Raw genomic sequence first — 18,753 nt, 5'->3', positions numbered from 1 at the left:
CAAGCAGTATTGTGCGAATTGGAGAGAAATTTCATGCGCATGCGTGCAACACAAATATTGTCACGCAATTGGTTGCTGAGTCTAGAGAATTTTTAACCTAACCTAACGTCCCAAAAATTTTTTTATTTGAGCCAATCATATGATATTATGCTTATGTGTGTTTCATGCCGGAAAGCTCTCAGAATTTATGATATTTGTGAAAACGTTTATGCTATCAGAGTGGAAATTTAATGAAGAAAGAATGGAATTTGTTTCAGAAGATATACATAATGAAGAAAATCTATATGCCTTTGTAAGTACATTTATAATTTATAAAAATGTTTTATAATTACATAAAATATTACGCATGCATATAAGTGTGTATAACCTTAAAAATTTTGTTAAACAGAATGAGGAGGATTTACCATATGAGGAAGAAATTTTACGAAATCCGTATTCAGTCACACATTGGCAACGCTACATCGATCACCTAAAAAATTCAAAGAGTAAAAATTTGAACGTGGTGTATTAATGAGTATTGAAAGAACTTCCAGGCAGATAAAAGCACTTTTTACATCTTTTGTTGTATATAACTGCTTGTGCATTTACTTTATCTACTATTTTAAATATTATTTATTATATTTATCATTTATTACAGTTATAAGCTGTGGTACAATTATCTTCGACAATATGTGAGCCAGTTAAAAGATCAATGTATAACAGATTGATTGTACGAAGATGTTAATAATGCATTTGAACATGCTTTGGTATTTATGCATAAAATGCCACACATATGGATGGACTATTGTACACTAATGACTGAACAATGTTATATAACACGAACATGTCAGGTATTTGATCGTTCTCTCAGAGCATTTCCCATCACGCAGTATCATCGTATATTAGGCCATTATATATTAATTTCTTAAAGAAACATAATGTTTGTGAGACTGCTGTCAGGGTCTTCAGAAGAATTTAAAGGTAATAACACTAATATTTAATAATATTAATATTTGTAACAATTTATAGTACTATTACTTAATACTGTTATACATTCTTCAAATTTTTGACCAGTATAAGATTAGACTTTAAAATTTGATAGAACTATTTATTTTTTGCAAAACTATTTGTTTTATTTATTTTATATAAATGTATATACATATATATTTATATTTGTATATGTATGGTAGTTGGCATCAGAAGAATATATAGAATATCTAATATCAGTTAGTAGACTTGATGAGGCTGTTGTAAAACTTGCACAGATTGTAAATCAAGATGATTTTGTATCAAAACATGGAAAATCTAATCATCAATTATGGAATGAATTATGTGATTTAATATCAAAAAATCCTGCCAAAATAAAGTCTCTGAATGTTGATGCTATTATTAGAGGTGGTTTAAAACGTTATACAGATCAATTGGGACCTTTATGGGATTCACTAGCAGATTACTATGTTTGAAGTGGTCTCTTTGAAAGGGTATATTATCAATTTTAAATATATATACTTAATATATATATTTATTACAAGTATATTATTTATTATAAAATATTATATTCTATACATTATCTATTAAAATAAATATATATTATTTAGACAAGAGATATTTATGAAGAAGCTATACAGACTGTTACTACCGTTAGAGATTTTACTCAAGTTTTTGATGCTTATGCATAATTTGAGGAACTTAGTCTTAGAAAACTTATAGAAGAAGCAGCAAAAAATCCCACTGAAGAAAGTAAATAATGGGTATATTATAATTCAGTTTGTTAATATAACTTACAATATATATATTTATATATTTATTAAAAATTTGATTATTAACTACATTTTTCTTGCATTAGATGATATAAAATTAGAATTGAGGCTGGCTCGATTAGAACATCTTATGAAAAGAAGATTATTGTTACTTAATTCTGTATTACTATGACAAAATCCATATAATGTAGCAGAATGGCACAAAAGAATTAAGCTTTATGAAGGGCAACTACATGAGGTAAAAAAATATTACGTAAAATTTATAGATGAATCTTTTTTTATTTATTAATATTATTATAACTGGTTTATACTTTTGTAGATAATTAATACATACACAGCAGCAGTGCAGACAGTGTAACCACAATTAGCAGTTGGTAAATTACATACATTGTGGGTTGCATTTGGCAAATTTTATGAGGAAAATGGACAAATAGAAGATGCTAGAGTGGTATGTGAAAAGGCGACTCATGTTCCATATACGAAAGTAGATGATCTTGCTTCAGTGTGGTATGAATGGACAGAAATAGAAATTAAACATGGGTAAGTTTGGTTTATCTGTTTAAATATTTATTTTGTAACCAATAGTGAATTCAATAGTGAATACAAATAGTGAAAAATTGCTATTAAATTAGGTAAAGAATAATTGAATTCAAATAAACATTTTCTATGCATTGTTATACAGAAATTGTAAAGAAGCTTTAAAACTCGTGCATCGTGCTACTACAATGCCAGCTAGAAAAGTGGCGTATCATGATGAAACAGACACAGTGCAAATGAGACTATACTCTTTGAAAGTATGGTCTATGTATGCAGATTTAGAAGAAAGTTTTGGAACATTTAAGATATGTATATATTATTACACATATGCAGTATGTTATGACATATATACTGCATAAAACTATGGTTTTTTATTACATTGCTAATATATTTTTAATTTTACATATGTTCATTATACAGACTTTTAAAGCGGTATATGATAAAATAATCGACTTGAAAATTGCGACGCCTCAAATTATCATTAATTATGGACTATTTCTAGAAGAAAACAACTACTTTGAAGAAGCATTTAGAGTATGTTAAATAATTTTTATTAATTACACACGTACACTGCTCAACAATAATTCGTTCCGTTTCTATAGTGAGTTTTACTTAGAATATATTACATATCCCATATTTATCTTGATAAGAGAACGGAACGAATTATTATTAATTGTCGGACAGTATGCATCTAGTAAAATCTAATAACATTTTAAAAAATTATTTTTATTTTTAGGCATATGAAAAAGGTATTGCATTGTTTAAATGGCCTAATGTCTATGACATTTGGAATACATATCTCACAAAATTTTTGACTCGTTATGGTGGTACGAAATTAGAACGTACCAGGGATTTGTTTGAGCAATGTTTAGAACATTGTCCACCAAAATACGCCAAAAATATATAATTTGTCTTTTATCTTACATCAATATATTATATAAAAAGAGAATAATTAATTTTTGTTACAGCCTTATATTTATTATATGCAAAATTAGAAGAACATGGTTTAGCAAGACATGCTATGTCTGTATATGAACGAACGACAAATGCTGTTCTTCCGGAAGAGAGATTTGATGTAATATCATTATATATATGCTAACAAGTTATGCATAATCTTAAAACTTTTTTTTTGTAAAAGGAAGTGTACTGCTGTATACTTAAATATTTGGCATTTTTTTATTAATCTTTTGTATATGTATATTGATTTTAAACTTAGAAAATTAGAAATTAAACACTTAGAAATTAATTTCTCAATTTGCAGATGTTCAACATATATATAAAGAAAGCTGCAGATATATATGAAGTGCCGAAAACTTGACAGATATATGAAAAGGCTATAGAAGTCTTAAATGATGAGAATACTAGAGAAATGTGTTTACGATTTGCAGAAATGGAAACCAAATTAGGAGAAGTAGACAGAGCGAGAGCGATACACGGACATTGTAGTCAAATATGCGATCCAAGGGTATGATATGAAAATTATTTATAGTATATCGTCACAAAAAACCAGCATTATATATATAGTGTATTTATTTTAATTTAACAAGCGATTATCTCTGAAATTACTAATTATTTAGAAACTTAAGCTGGAACTTTCTTTTTGCAACATGACAACTTTGATAGAGTAAATTTCTGAAACATTTTGAAATACTATATAGGTCACTTCAAAGTTCTGGCAAATTTGGAGAGAATTTGAAGTTAGGCATGGAAATAAGGATACAATGTGTGAAATGTTACGAACTAAGCGTAGTGTGCAAGCTACGTATAATATTCAAGTAAACATGATGTCTGCACAAATGTTGAATAATGCATCTAATCAAATATTAGATGTTCCAATAGATGCTATGTGTTTATTAGATAGTAAAATTACATCAAGTACAGGTAATTAGGGGTTAATACTCATTTTCTTTATTTTTTAACAAGATATATCTTAACAAATTTTAAATTTACAGACAATGCTGCTGATATCAAAGGAGGTATTAAATTTGTACGTGGTGGAACAGAAAAAGATGGTAATCTCATGTGAATAATCCAGATGAAATTGATATCGATATCAATAATGAAAATGAAGATGATGGAGAAATAGAAGAAGGTAAATTGATATAATAAACTCAACACTTTACTTTCGATTAAACTGACATATATTACATCAAAATTACACTTCACAACGTTTCGACCTTCATTTAGGTTCTTATCAAGTGATTGATTAGATTAGATATAACATGGTAAACACTATTTTTCGTGTCAGTTAGACAGCACGTCTTATAAATGCAAATGCTTTAGAGAAACTGTAAATTGATATTTTGATATATATATATATATATATATATATATATATATATGTATATATACATATATATATATATAGGGTGTCCCATAATTCGCGAACCACCCGTCAGGTGCAGGTAGAGTAGGTTAAACTGAGTAAAAAAGTTATGTACCATTTTGCAATTTTCGCAATAGTTAATGAGATATTAATTATAAGAGATCAGCCAATCGGCGCCCGGCAGGAGCGCGACGGCACGAAGAAGCCTCCCACTGTTACTTGATACTAGGCGCGCCGATCTTCTTATTTGATTGGCAATGATTCAGATTGAATCATTCTGCCAGAGAGCTTCTGTTTTCTTAAAGTGGTCGGCCAATGGTGAGCAAGTCAATATAAGACTGCGAGGGACAGTCAAAAATCACAATACAATATCACAAGTTTTGAGGAAGGCTAAAATAGGATTCAGGGTTTTAGAGGAGGGGTTTTTTTTTAGGATAGAGACAATACTATAAGGGGGAGACAGGGAGATAGAATCGCACAGGGAAGACATCAGAGAAGCCCGTTGCATCCGATATAGTGGGCAGTACCATAGTACGTGATCAATATCCTGATTTGGATATCCGCATCCGCACGACGGAGATGGAGTCATCCCGCAGCGATGGAGACTAGAATTAAGATTGTAATGGTCAGAACGTAAGCGGCTGGTCAAGACCACCGCAGATCTCCTCAAGCCCCTGCCCATGAACCACGGTTTAAGTGGCGTGGGCGGGAAATTCCGGAAATAATCGAATCCCGTGGAACGAGACCGTTCAATCAAGAAGTTGTTTGTAGAGGTTTTCTTTGAGAGACAGATATAGATCCGAATAAGGAGGTTTAATGTCTAATAAGCGACCCTCAGTTATCGCTCTCTTGGCCAAGCGATCTGCCGTCTCGTTCCCCGGGATTCCAACATGAGCAGGAATCCAGACTGGATTGATTTCAATGTCTTGAAGCAAGGCAGATCTCAGTTTGTTCTTCAGGATCAGAACAAGAAAACTGATGTCATGGTAAGTCTTTCTAGAGGAGACCTTGTTGATGACACTCAATGAGTCCGAAAATATTACCGCCCTTTTGATGTCATTCAAGAGGACAAAGTCCACCGCTTCCGTTATTGCCATGTATTCGGCTGAGAAGATGGAGAGCCTCCCACTAGCCTTAAACATCTGGCTCACATTCAAAGATGGAGAATAGAAGGCCAGACCCACAAAATTAGAGTTCTCCCCCTTCGAGGCGTCAGTATAAAATGTAACATCAGAGTCAAATCGGGAAAAAATATTGCAGAACTCCACCGACGGCGAGCAGGAGCCGGCAATCTTCTCCACCTCTCATGCGGGAATAACTTGTGTCTGTGGAAATAAAGACAATGTGTCGTGAGTAAATAAAAAAATAGGATTATTAGTGAATCTGGCGATTGAGTCCGCGTAATGGTTGACAGAAATGAAAGCTCTATATAGAAGGAATCTCTCATAGAGGCAAAAACGATTATTATTAGCCAAAGATTCGGCCCTCAAGTCCCGAAGCCCTTCGATCAACGGATTGGAAACAAAAGTCAGAGATCTGAGGATCAGTCTAGAGGATAAGTAGATCAATCTAAATTTCAGAGGGCAAATACCCGTTTCAGCGTATAGAACGTTGATGGGGGTGCTGCGTCTCACCCCGATACAACATCTAAGAGCTCTATGCTGAGCCACCTCCAGACTACCCATCAACCCCCTATTGTGAAACGGAAGAAAAAAACACCCATACTCGATGGAACCCCGCACAAGAGACTTATACAGCATGAGGAGAGACTCGGGATCCGCCCCACACCAAACACCGCAAAGGGACCAAAGTAAATTAGTAAATTTATTGCACTTACGTATCAGAAGGGCCACATGCGCGTGACCATTCATTTTCCGATCCAGTTGGACCCCCAGAAATTTGTGTAGAGACACCGGCTTAAGGGTGGTTTCCCACATAGTGATAGTGAGGGAGGGGAAATCCAGTCTCTTCTGTGAGAATAACATGAAGGCCGATTTGGAGGGAGAAACCTCCAGGCCTTTTGAGAGAAGGTAATGTGAGAATCCGTCAGCTGACCTCTCGAGAGTCCAGATGGAACCCCGCAGTCTCGAAGTGCGGGCATAAAGGACAATATCGTAGGATTTGATATCCGCAAATTGTAGGATTCGACAGGGATCCGCCAAACTACGGTTGCACTCCGAAACTTAAATGTTAAATAAAAGAGGATTAAGAATAGATCCCTGAGGGACGCCCCTGAGCTAGACAAAAGGCTGAGAGATGTCCCCGTTGATCACGAATCTCAAAATCCTGCGGCTGGTCAAGCAATAGACGAACCAACAGACCTCCGGCGGAAGTCCAAGGCGGACAAGATCTAAAACTAGGATGTCAGGAACTACATTGTCGAATGCACCCTGGACATCCAGAAAAAGGCACGCTGTGTCCTGAGCCGAAACAAAGCCGGCATAGATCTCCCCAGAGAGAATCCCCAAATTGTCCTGACACGATCTTCCCTTCCTGAAATCAAATTGGGAGTTAGGCAGAAGATTAGAGGATTCCATCCACCACTCCAGACGAGAAAGGATAAGTTTTTCGAATGTTTTGAGGAGGCAAGAGGTAAGAGAAATAGGGCGGAACCTGTCTGGGGGGCCCTTAGGAATGAGGAAGACGAGAGAAAGGGACCAAGAGTCAGGAAAAATACCGGATTTAAAAATAAGATTATAGATTTCAAGGAGGATAATGAGGTATTCATCAGATAAGGAAGCTATGATTCTGTAATCTATTTGGTCTAATCCAGGAGAGGAACGGAGTTTACTTGTAGCGATAACCTAACCACCTTGAGCTCGTCCAGAGAGAATGGTGATGAGAAAAGGTTGCATTTAGATGAGAGGGGAAAATCAGATAATGAGGTATAGTAGTTACGATAAACTGAGGGGGGACATAAAGAATTAATGGCAGAAACGACACCAGGTGAAGGGGAGAAATTGGAAGGAGAAGGAAGAAAAGACACCCCCAAATGTCTATTTTTGAAACGTTTGATAATATTCCAAATGCGGGAAACAGGTGTGCGGGGGGAGATTTTTTGACAGAAATCTCTCCAACCCTTTCTTTTCTCAAACTTCAAAATACGCCTTGTTAGTGCCTCTTGTTTTTTAAAATTAAGGAAATTGACATAGGAGGGAATTTTCTTGTAGGAGGCAAGAAGGTAGCGGCGGAGATCAACCGTTTCCTGACAAGCGTCGTTCCACCAGGGAGCCGGGTTAAAAGGAAGGAATTTCTTTAAATGTTATATGGTGTTGGGGTGGAGGGGGAGGGGAAAGAGAGTAAGGGGAGAGAGAGGAGGGAAGGGAGAATGAGAAGGATTAAGGGCAACGTTGGCAGAGGAAGGTTTTTGGATTCTGTGGGGTTTGGAAGGAATAAAGGATTTAAGGTGAGAAGTGAAAAGGTTGTATTTTTTGATAGGATCTGAGGAAGGGATTTCTGAGATGGATTTTTGGAAAGATACGATAGTGGAATCTAGATTGGTGGTAAATTGTTTTAATATCTTAGGAGAGAGTTTTAGCTTATGGGAAAAAAAAGTTCTTTTCTTAGTTAGACAGTTAATTGAGGTGAGGATAGGGAAATGGTCGTTGAGATAAGTATCCGGTAGAACTGAGGAATGCGAAATAGTGAGGAGAGGCAGAGAAACGAATACAAGATCAATTACGGATTTAGAGTGGTCTGGGCGATTAAGGTAGCTTCCGCATTATTAATACAGGTGTAGAGGGAATTAGAGGCGGAGGAGAGGAGTTTTGGGCCCTCCCGACAGGTCCGACCGCTACCCCAGTCCTGATGATGTGCGTTAAAATCGCCCAAAACGATAGAGTGAGAGGAAGAGGAACAGAAAAAAAAGAGGGACTGGTACTCTTGCGAAGAGAGAGCACCAGAAGAGTGACGATAAAGGGAGGTGATAAGAAGGTCAAATGAAGAAAGATGAATGGTGACGGATAGACTAGTGAGTTTGTCTTTAAAAATGATATTACTATCAGAGAGGGTATATCTAAGTGAGTTACGGAATGCAAGGAGGAGACCCTCCGAACGACGAGTGAGTGAATCGCTTCTAAAAATGCAAAAGCCCGGGAGAGTCAGGTGAGAATCAGAACAGAGCCAGGTTTCAGAAAGAGCAAGCACGTCGCATTCTCGGGCCAATAGTCTGAGGGATTCCACCTTGCCCAGTAATGAATGGCAGTTGCATTGCATAACTCTGAGTGAGGAAGGGAGATCGCAGGACAGAGGTGGAGAAAAATCAGACACAGTCGTGGAGTCCAAAGCAGACATGACTTATCGGGCTTGGGGAGAGGCCGCGGCAGCGGCTGAGAAGGATTGGACAAAAGAACTCAGCAGCTGCGCCGACTCATCATAAATGCCTAACAGTTTCAAAAATGGAGCCAGTTTGTTCATCAGTATGTCCAGTATTTCGAATATTTGATTAGCAAAAGAATTAGGATTCCGGGAATCGAAACCCGGAGAAGAAAAGGGGGAAGGAGGTTGAGATTCAGAGATGAGCCCGGTTTGGTTATCCAGGAGGTTGGGGGATCTTCCGTTAGGGAAGACAAAAAGGGAGGGGAGAGGACGAGAAGGTTGGGAGAGGGGAGGAATTTGTGAAGAGAAGCGAGGAAAGGAAAAGTTGTATTTGTTTTTGGTTTGGTGTTTGTCTTTAGAATTATTTTGAAAGTCGTATTTATGTGCTGTATTTTGCTTGTCTATGTCGAAGTTGTTATTGTTATTATGATCTTTTATAGAAATCACTTTGTTTTGTATTGGGAGAGAGGAAGTAGAGGGAGCAGGGACGGAAGAAGAGGGAAAAGAGAAAGAAGGAATAGAAGAAGAAGAGGGAAGGGAAGAGGTTGAGGATAAAACTTGAGAGTAGGATTTGGATGAGCGAGGGGTAGGAGAAGGAGGGGAGCAACGAGAGTTAGACATTATGGGAAAGGGAGCAGGGGGAACTGAAAGGTTTAGGGAGGGAGAGTCCTTAAGATTGTAAAGAGAGTTGCTGGGAGGATGTTATTAAGATAAACATTCCTTGCCTCCAGGAGAGAAATGTTATTGATAGCAGCAATTTCCCTAATTTTTTTTTGTTGAATATATATTTTACACTCTACACTGGAGACTTTATGGGAACCCTTGCAATTAATACAAGATGGAGGGTCTGAATATTTCGGGCAAAAAGAGAGACCGTCCTTATGTACACTTTCTCCACAGAGGGGACAGCGAGGATACCCCTTACAGTGGGCTTTTAAATGACCATAGCGAAAACAAGAAAAGCAAAGGGAGGTCCTATTTATAAAAGGTTGTACCACATACCTTACTTTATATAAAAGAATAAATTCTGGAACCTGTTGACCCTTAAAGGTGAACAGTATGGTTTTGGAAGGAGATCTATCGGAAGAGGAAGAAGAAGATTCCACCTCGGGGGGCTGCGAGGACTCCACTCGCCTTGTTCGTCTGCCAAGTCTTTTGGCCTCCAGTACTCGAAAAGGGGAATCTAAACTCCTCACGAGTTCCTCCTCCGGCACGTCAAGGGGAACACCCTTGATTATGCCCCTCCTTACGACCCTAAAGAATGGAATAAAGACTTTGTAGTTTTTGACTTTTAGAATAGGATTCATTAAGCAGTTGTTAGCTGTCCTAGCGTTACTAAATCTTATTTGAATAGTAGAAAAACTAGATTTTAAAATTTCGACGATATTATTTTTGTACAAAGGAGAGAGAATACGGCCAATAGTCAGAGGATCAATTGTTTTAGAATCCGCCGATTGAATAGAAATATCATAGGGACCTTGAGAATTAAGGTCATAAGAGAGGTTATTTGTATATTTATTACTAGATGAGGAATGTGAATGTGACTCACCCGATTGAAAAATGTTAAGTCCATGGTTAGTGGGAGTCTTTGCAAAGTCACTTACAGGTTGGGACGGGGGGGGGGGGAATCGGCAGGGCCCCTCACCCTCTTTCGCTTTTTTTGGGATTCTTCGGCGGAGTCCGATTCACAACCGGGAGTTCCGGGTGTTATACTTCGAGAAGAATCTATGTCCTTGTTACCCGTATTTAGGGAAGCGTCCAGCAATGCAGGAGGATCACGCTCCGTTGGCGAAACTATAACACAATCCATGTTATTGTCGTTGTCATTAGGAGCAGGGGAAAGGGGAAGGATGGATGATGCAATATGATCTAAAAGAGTTTCGTCGGGTATCCCTTTCGGGCAGTCAATATTTTTTTGTTTTGAAGGATGGAGGTCATCGAGAGAGGAAATAGTTCCTCCCGGGTCATAGATAGACATAACTTACAAGAGGCAAGAAAATTTCAAACAGCACGAAGGATCCTTGGAGAAGGAAAGATGGCCGACCAAGAGAAAATGCCACGTGAATAAATGTTCGGCACGTGTTCTTCACGAATTATAGATTTCAGCCCACTCAGGAGGCGAGAACAACGCGGCAACCAGGAAGGCGATGCTGCTCAGATCTTAGTTTGGTTGCACTTCAGGTAGATAATCGAGTTGTGTTCAGCAGGAAGTACAGTCTCACGCGGAGCAATTCTCACAAAGCGTCTACACCGTTCGATGGCCGAAACTCGAATCAGGCGCGCCGATATGTGTGTGACTTCAGGTTGTCAATGCAGAGCGTTCCTCCCACCGCTTCGTCGGCGCGCTTAGTATCAAGTAACAATGGGAGGCTTCTTTGTGCCGCGCGCTCCTGCCGGGCGCCGATTGGCTGATCTCTTATAATTAATATCTCATTAACTATTGCGAAAATTGCAAAATGGTAGATAATTTTTTTACTCAGTTTAACTTACTCTACTTGCACGTAACGGGTGGTTCGCGAATTATGGGACACCCTGTATACAGGCTTTTTCCTTTCTGTTTTTTTTTTTTTTTTTTTTGTCAACATTAGTCAGATATATACAAGGCTGAGTTTTCATCGTATTAAATTTTTATATTTTTCATAAATGTATCAGGAAAATTTATCATTTGCAAATATTTTTTTAAATATTTGTCTTAAATGCTTTTATAATTAAAATTATTTTTTTATTATAATTAAAAGTTTAAATTTAAATAATTGAAGAGAATGAGATTGTTATCTTTTAAAGTTTAATTACACTTACTTTAATGACTTTGAAAAGCTGTTACGTCGACAATTTTTGTTAAGAAAGAAATCAATTCTAAACTTTTAAACGTGAATCTGTCATCGAAATTTCATATGATGAAAATAAATGATTTTATATATTATACACATACGCGCACGTGTACAGATACACACGCTATATCATTTTTTAATAATATTTATTTATTTTCAGACATACCAATTGAAAAACGAACTATATCATCACAAGTATTTGGTAGTTTAAAAACAGTTGAAGATGAAGATGATTAAAATTTTAATAAACATGATAATTGGAAAACTATAAAATATATAAATTAGATAATAATTACATAATTTTTTTATATAAAATGTATTATTTTTTTATCAAATTTAATGTAAAGAGTTTTATATATGCAACTTGCTTTATTTGTCAAATGAATGTCTTCAGAATTTAAACATAATAAAATATAAACATATATATATTAATAAGAAATAATAATATGTGTATATAGTAAAATTTACTATAAATATATAATAAATTATATATTTGTAATATAGAATGTGTGATTTATATAATATTAAAACATTTGTAATTCTAGATTTTTATAATAAATTTTTTGTCTTGCTATATCTCATGATTTTTTTTTATAAATATTTTTAAAGCCAAATTTTTTTATAAATTTGATTTATATAAATTAATTTTGTTGGCTATAAAAGAATAAAAATTCTCATTAAAATCTAATTGTTTTAAGGAAATTACAATCATCACAAAAAGAACATTAGTATGATATAATGTAAATGTAGATAATACTGTCAATTTTTTACGATAATATTTTTAACATTTACATTTTTATTCTGATTTTATTTGTTCTTCTAAATTTCTTAATACGAGAGAGAAGTCAGAGGAGATATGCTGCCGTTTTTCATACGATGGTTTTGCAGTATAGTAGCGATAAATGGATCCCTTTTAGAGCCGGTGGAACTACATAACTAAATCTACTTTTTATGTCATGATAAAACAACCGATTGGTTTGTGCTAGATCCATAATCATAATTGTATATCCGAAAAGTATAGAAAAATATAGATTTATTTTCATATTATATACATATAAAAATATTTCATTACATTATTTTAGCTACGCGTAACTTTTTTTTCATTTTTATACATATTTTGGATAATAATATAGGTACTATTATAGAAATTATTAAAATTGTGTATATATATATATATATATATATATATATATATATATATATTTTACAAAATTATTAGAATTATATTATGCATAAAGAATATTATTATATATACGCGCACATAAAGAATATTATTTTCGTAAAAAGTAGACAAAAGGAGAAAGAAAAATAAATGATAATTGTTAAATGTATTTGTTTGAGAGTATAAAATTTATGCAGATAATGAAATTTATTTTTTAAAATATTTTTAAATGTATCACATACACATACATATATTATTAAATATATTTTATAAATGCAATGTTACATATACATATTTCTTAGAAGAGATATTTAAAAGTTATTATATATACAATGGATCTCACCACACGTATAACAATGTTTAAGAAAAGAAAAGCAAAATGGAAATAATTACTTGTGCAAATATAAGTGGAAACAAAATAGAACAAAATTTTTTCATAAAACTAACAATAAGTTTTTAAGAAAAATCGATTCTGAAGATCCGCATGTGAGATTGAGTACGTGTACACTTGATTAACTAGAGATGATGGCTCAATAGATCTCCCTGTATATACAAAAAAATAAAACTCCGAAACATATTATTATTATATAGTTTACGCTTCTTTCATGCATCGAGTAAGATTTTGCAACAAAGAGGAGATTTCAAAACAGGATAAAATAAACTTTATAATCCTTAAAATAATCGCGTTATCGTCTCATTCAATATGGAGGTTTACTGATTCAATGATTAGATCAAGATTCCGATGCCAAAAGAGTGGCAATGTTATATTTTAACTTTTAACCGAACAAATTAAATAGAAGAATTCTATTTTTCACAAATAATTATTAACACCATTGACATAATTTTTGTTACAATGTAAGTTCATTATAATGAATATAAAGAAGAGGAAATAAAATCATTGTACAATTCATACACAGCAAATCATAAGGTTACTTTGATTAAAGTACTTTGCTTACGCATTATATTTCATATTCGCGTTAAATATGTCGAATGTATTGAATCATATTAGTTAAAAAATTTTACGTATTTTAGAATCACTTTATGTACATATATATTTTAATACGTCAAGTTTTATCACGTAGTATCACGCTTTTGTTACTGTTTTGACGCGAGGTGAGAGAGGACATCTTCCTTCTCCTTGTTATCGCTCCGTTGCGTGAGTAAGAGGTGGAAGGGACATTAGCGCGTGAGCAGTGAGCAGTCGTTCATTCATTATTCGTTCATTCCGATTTCGGCAAGCGTAGTGATAGCGCGTACGCACGTGCTCCCACTCCGACTCGTGCGTCACAGACTCGCGCTCGGTCACCTCAAAGTCGAATGTAATGACACATTCTCTCTTTCTCGTTACGATAATATTATACTAGATAATTTATTATACTAGATAAATCTTAATGCGTTAAAATACGTAGCAAATGATTCCGAAATATGTAAAATAATATTATAGTATTCGGCCTTGATGACATAGCGCGTTATTATTTACATTCGTCTCATTATCGTAGTTGTATTTTCGCGTCTTCGCGGTCGTGTTTTCGCGGTTACATTTTCGCGTTGGACTCGTTCTGATTTCATGATTATTTTTGAGAATCGTATTTCTTATGCCAACTAAATAGTATGTCTTCTAGCGTTGCTCACTCAGTAAGAAATAAAGACATTGAATCGTCGTTCATAAGTTCCTTTTCTTGCACTGTCTACCAGTCTTATGACGTATGTGGACTGTCTATATAATAGATGCTTATCCAAAATCGTGCCTAACGAGTTTGAGTCGGTCTGAGATGCACAGACAAAAGTCGAACGACCCCCATTCGCGATTCAATTTCCTCGATCGATTTTGTCTTCTTCCGCTTCGGACTAATTCTTGCTCGAAGTTTGATCGTTGAATGCGTCACTTGTTGATTCGAAGTATGATGAAAAGGGATCGTTTTCGTTCGTATCAAAATTTGAGAGTATCGTCCAAAATATCGCATGCGTAAAAGTGCGGATGGGAGTGCCGTTTAAAGTATTGCGCGTGTAAAATAATGGACCCTGATGATTCTGACAATCTGAGAGGAGGAGGAGGCCTAAGAGAGGCATCGGGCAACGGTGGAGCAATCTTGTGGTAATTTTTATTTGTATATTAATTATTTATTAATTGCATACAATTTTATTTTTTATTTACATGATTCGAACAAGAGAGAATTATAGAGAAAAACATTTTAATATAAAAGCTATAATCTTATAAAAATTATTATTTTTAAAAGATTACAGCTTTTATACGGATTATGGTTTTTATAGAGTTATTAGAAAGTTATTAGTAAAGTTTTTTTTTAATTTTATACAATTATTTTATTAATCTGCTTATTATTATATGCATCAAATATAAAATTCAGTGCCCATAATTTTTTAAAATATTAATCATTTTTGACGCTACTACAATTAAAATTTTTTATTTATATTGTTACGTCCAGGCCCGTAGAAAAGATGGGTCAGAGGAAGGGCGTAACAGGAACTGTTCCGATGTCAAAAGTCTTATCGACGAGTGACTCGGTCGAGCGAGCTGCAGGTTAGCAAACAGGTAAACAACGGGTGTCGTTATTACTCTGTTATGCGAACGCTCTCTCTCGGTGATCCCTTTTTGGTAAGAGAATCGAATCTCTTTTACGCGGGACGGGACTTTGTCTGATCTTTCGCGTGGAGGGAGTGAGGGAGTTAAATAAGTTTACTGATCATTTAATTTTTAAATTAACATTTATTCAATTGATCCCTACTATTATACATATAACTTTATTGATATTATCAAATCCGCCTTAAAATTATTTGTATGAGTGTGTGTGTTTGTGTGTGTGGATCGCGGATGTTACAAAAGTACGGAGGTCATCAACCAGAAAAGAAGGGGAACGAGTGCGAGTCTAAAGATTTTATTCTGGTTGGTATTTGTACAATAGTTTATAATAAGAAAAAAAAAATAATAAAGATTTACGAAAATGTAATATGTGTTACGGCGCGATTTCGCACACGGTCGTGTCGTCCGATCTATGGTCTCGGTTGGCTCGCGAGAATCGGCAGGTCGGCGCGATTTTAAGCATACTTAGTAAAAGAATAGAGTTGAATAAAGGAGAAAGGAGACGATGAGAGAAAAAAAACAAAAGAGAAGGAAATTAAACTTACTACTTAGGCAGATTGGTTGCGTTTTAGCTGCTGGTGTAGTTGTGGCTCCAGTTGTGGTCTTACTCGGCGGGTGGTCTTTGTTGAGCACTGACTCTAATAGGTTTTAAGACGTAATCGGAACTCCCGCAGTGTAAAACGAATTGCTTGAGTCAACGAACGACCGAAAAATCTATGCCGAATGAATCTGATGCTGTACTATTGACTGATTTTAATTTTTGGAATGTTCGTAATGCGCGAGTTTTCCCTTTTTATATTAAATCTTGAGGGCGTTTTAACAATTTGGGCGGTAGTATTTTTGAGATTTTGACGTGTAAAAAGCTGTCGTTGGGTGAGATCCTTCTCATCCTTATTTTTGATTGTTGCTGATTGGTGGGCTCTGTACGGCCTCTTAGGAAATTTGGAGATTCTTCATTTGGTTATCTCCTGGGATTATGCGGCTGTTTTTATCCATTATTTATTTAGGGGATCTCGCTTTCGGGCCTTTTCGGTCATTTCTTTGAACATTGATTTCAATGTTTAAAACATTTTTTTTTACATCAGATTAGCCTGCTATAGTATAAACAAAAACAACAAATTTATTAAGACACACAAAGATCCTATCCCTAGTCCCATGAAAACGTGGAATACAAAATTAATTGTCTAAATTGCGACGCTTCTTATGTTGGTTAAACGGGCAGAAAGCTGAATACTAGGATAAAAGAACATAAGACCAACATAATGAAGCCCAATAACAACAAATCAGTGATCACTGACCACCGCCTAACATACAATCATGACTTTGATTGGGACAATGCACAAATACTAGACAACGAGCCCTATTACACAAAAAGACTGATATCTGAAATGTTATACATTAAACGACAAATAAATAGCATAAATCTACAAACAGATATAGAATGTTTGCCAGCTATTTACGATGATATAATAAACAAACTGCCTAAGATCTAATGTCACCTATCTAACTCTTTCCATCTTAAATGTATTTTTCGCCCTTGAGCTCATTACCATCTGTACCATCGGCATAACCACACGTTAAACATCAGTTGTCGCGATATATATACCATAGATTCAACAACACACGGAATGCATATCCTGTAAGCTTTTTCTGAGTCACCACCATTATACACAAACTAACGGTAAATTACTTTATTACAAACAGGTATTTATTATACTCATTTTACTAATACAGACTTAACCCCTCAATCTAACTGCATACCTCTCTCGGTCTGGAAACCTCGGAGAATTGCCTCGCGGGATTATTATGCAAGCCGTACAATAAAAGAGCCGAACAAGTTCGATCGTTTTATTTTATATATATGTAATTTATACAGCTAACATGCGATAAATATGTACAGCGGTTCTGAGACAGTGATCCTTTTAATCATGCGAATACGATCACGGATTTTATGTTCACACATGTCTTACGCCTTTATTATGCGATGTTTTCTCATTAATTTCGTTTTTATTTATAATTCATTTATTTAATTTATATATTATGCTGAAGAGGATTCAAAACATGAATCGAAACGTTCAAATCTTTATTATAATTTCCGTCATTCTATAGAATGTTACTAATGTACTTAATGTCAATACAATTGCGACACATCATATATATATAAAAAACTTATAATTTTATATTCACATCTCCTCGCTCCTATTGCCTCTTTCTTACTTGCTTATTTATAAATATTTTATATATTTTTATATATATTAATTATTATAAATCGCGAATACCAATTAATTCGATTTATTATTTGTATAAATTAACACACTCAGAGAGAAAGACTTTGAAATAAATCTTATAAAAGTTCTTATTTAAAAGATAGTTTTATTAGAATTTATAAAATTATTTCACATTTATACATATATCTGCTTATTATTGTACGCATTTAAAATAAAATTCAGTCAGTAAAATAATAATTTCTTGAATATTAATTATTTTAAGCTCTGTTATTTGGATTTATTATTATTATTATTATTTAATATTATATTTGTATGTTACAGGCAACGTAGCTTCTATATCGAAAACTCTGCTGTTGCGCATCAGTATCGGTGAGTGAGACAAAAAATTTTTATTTTAAAAGAACGGATTTATAGAGGTTTATAGATGGATATATTAATAAATCTGTTGTTTTAACCCTCGGCGGGTGCCATGTGGTAAACTTTGAGTCAATTTTAAAAATCATAGAAAAAAAAATTTTTTTTGTACATATTTGTATATCCTGAGGTACAATTTTATATAAAATTTTAAATTCATTATATTTTTAAACTTTTTAAAATAGAAATACTATTTTTATATAAAAATTGAAAGAAAATGAGAAATATTTTTTAAAATAAAAAATATAATATTTTTGTAAATAAAAATATATGATATTTATTCCAATTGATCATAAAAAATTTTAATTTATTATAAAAAAAATTTTTATATTTATCTTCTATAAAAGAGGAAAAAAACATTGAAAGATAAACTTGCGATTTCTAAATCAAACAGGTTTTAAAAAATTGTATGAGAAAGAGTTAATTGATTTGATTACTGTATATATCACTCATTCAAAAGATCGATAAAAGCAAGATTGTTATAGTTGAATCACTAATTGATTACGCGAAAGCTAATTGAGCCCAAACTTCTACAAGAAAAGAAAATTATTATATTAATTGTAAGAACAGTATTATATGTTTTATTAAAAGTATTAATAA

General features: G+C 34.2%; 1 pseudogene; it reads left to right on the top strand.

Moving 5' to 3' along the window:
- Positions 1 to 160: 160 nt before the first annotated feature.
- Positions 161 to 12,098, top strand: LOC140669433 (pre-mRNA-splicing factor syf1 homolog; annotated as a pseudogene).
- The last annotated feature ends 6,655 nt before the right edge of the window (positions 12,099 to 18,753 follow it).

The sequence above is a fragment of the Anoplolepis gracilipes genome, chromosome 9 (genome assembly GCF_047496725.1).
Source record: "Anoplolepis gracilipes chromosome 9, ASM4749672v1, whole genome shotgun sequence".
In the NCBI taxonomy this organism is placed as follows: domain Eukaryota; kingdom Metazoa; phylum Arthropoda; class Insecta; order Hymenoptera; family Formicidae; genus Anoplolepis; species Anoplolepis gracilipes.
This window is presented reverse-complemented; position numbering and strand designations above follow the sequence as displayed.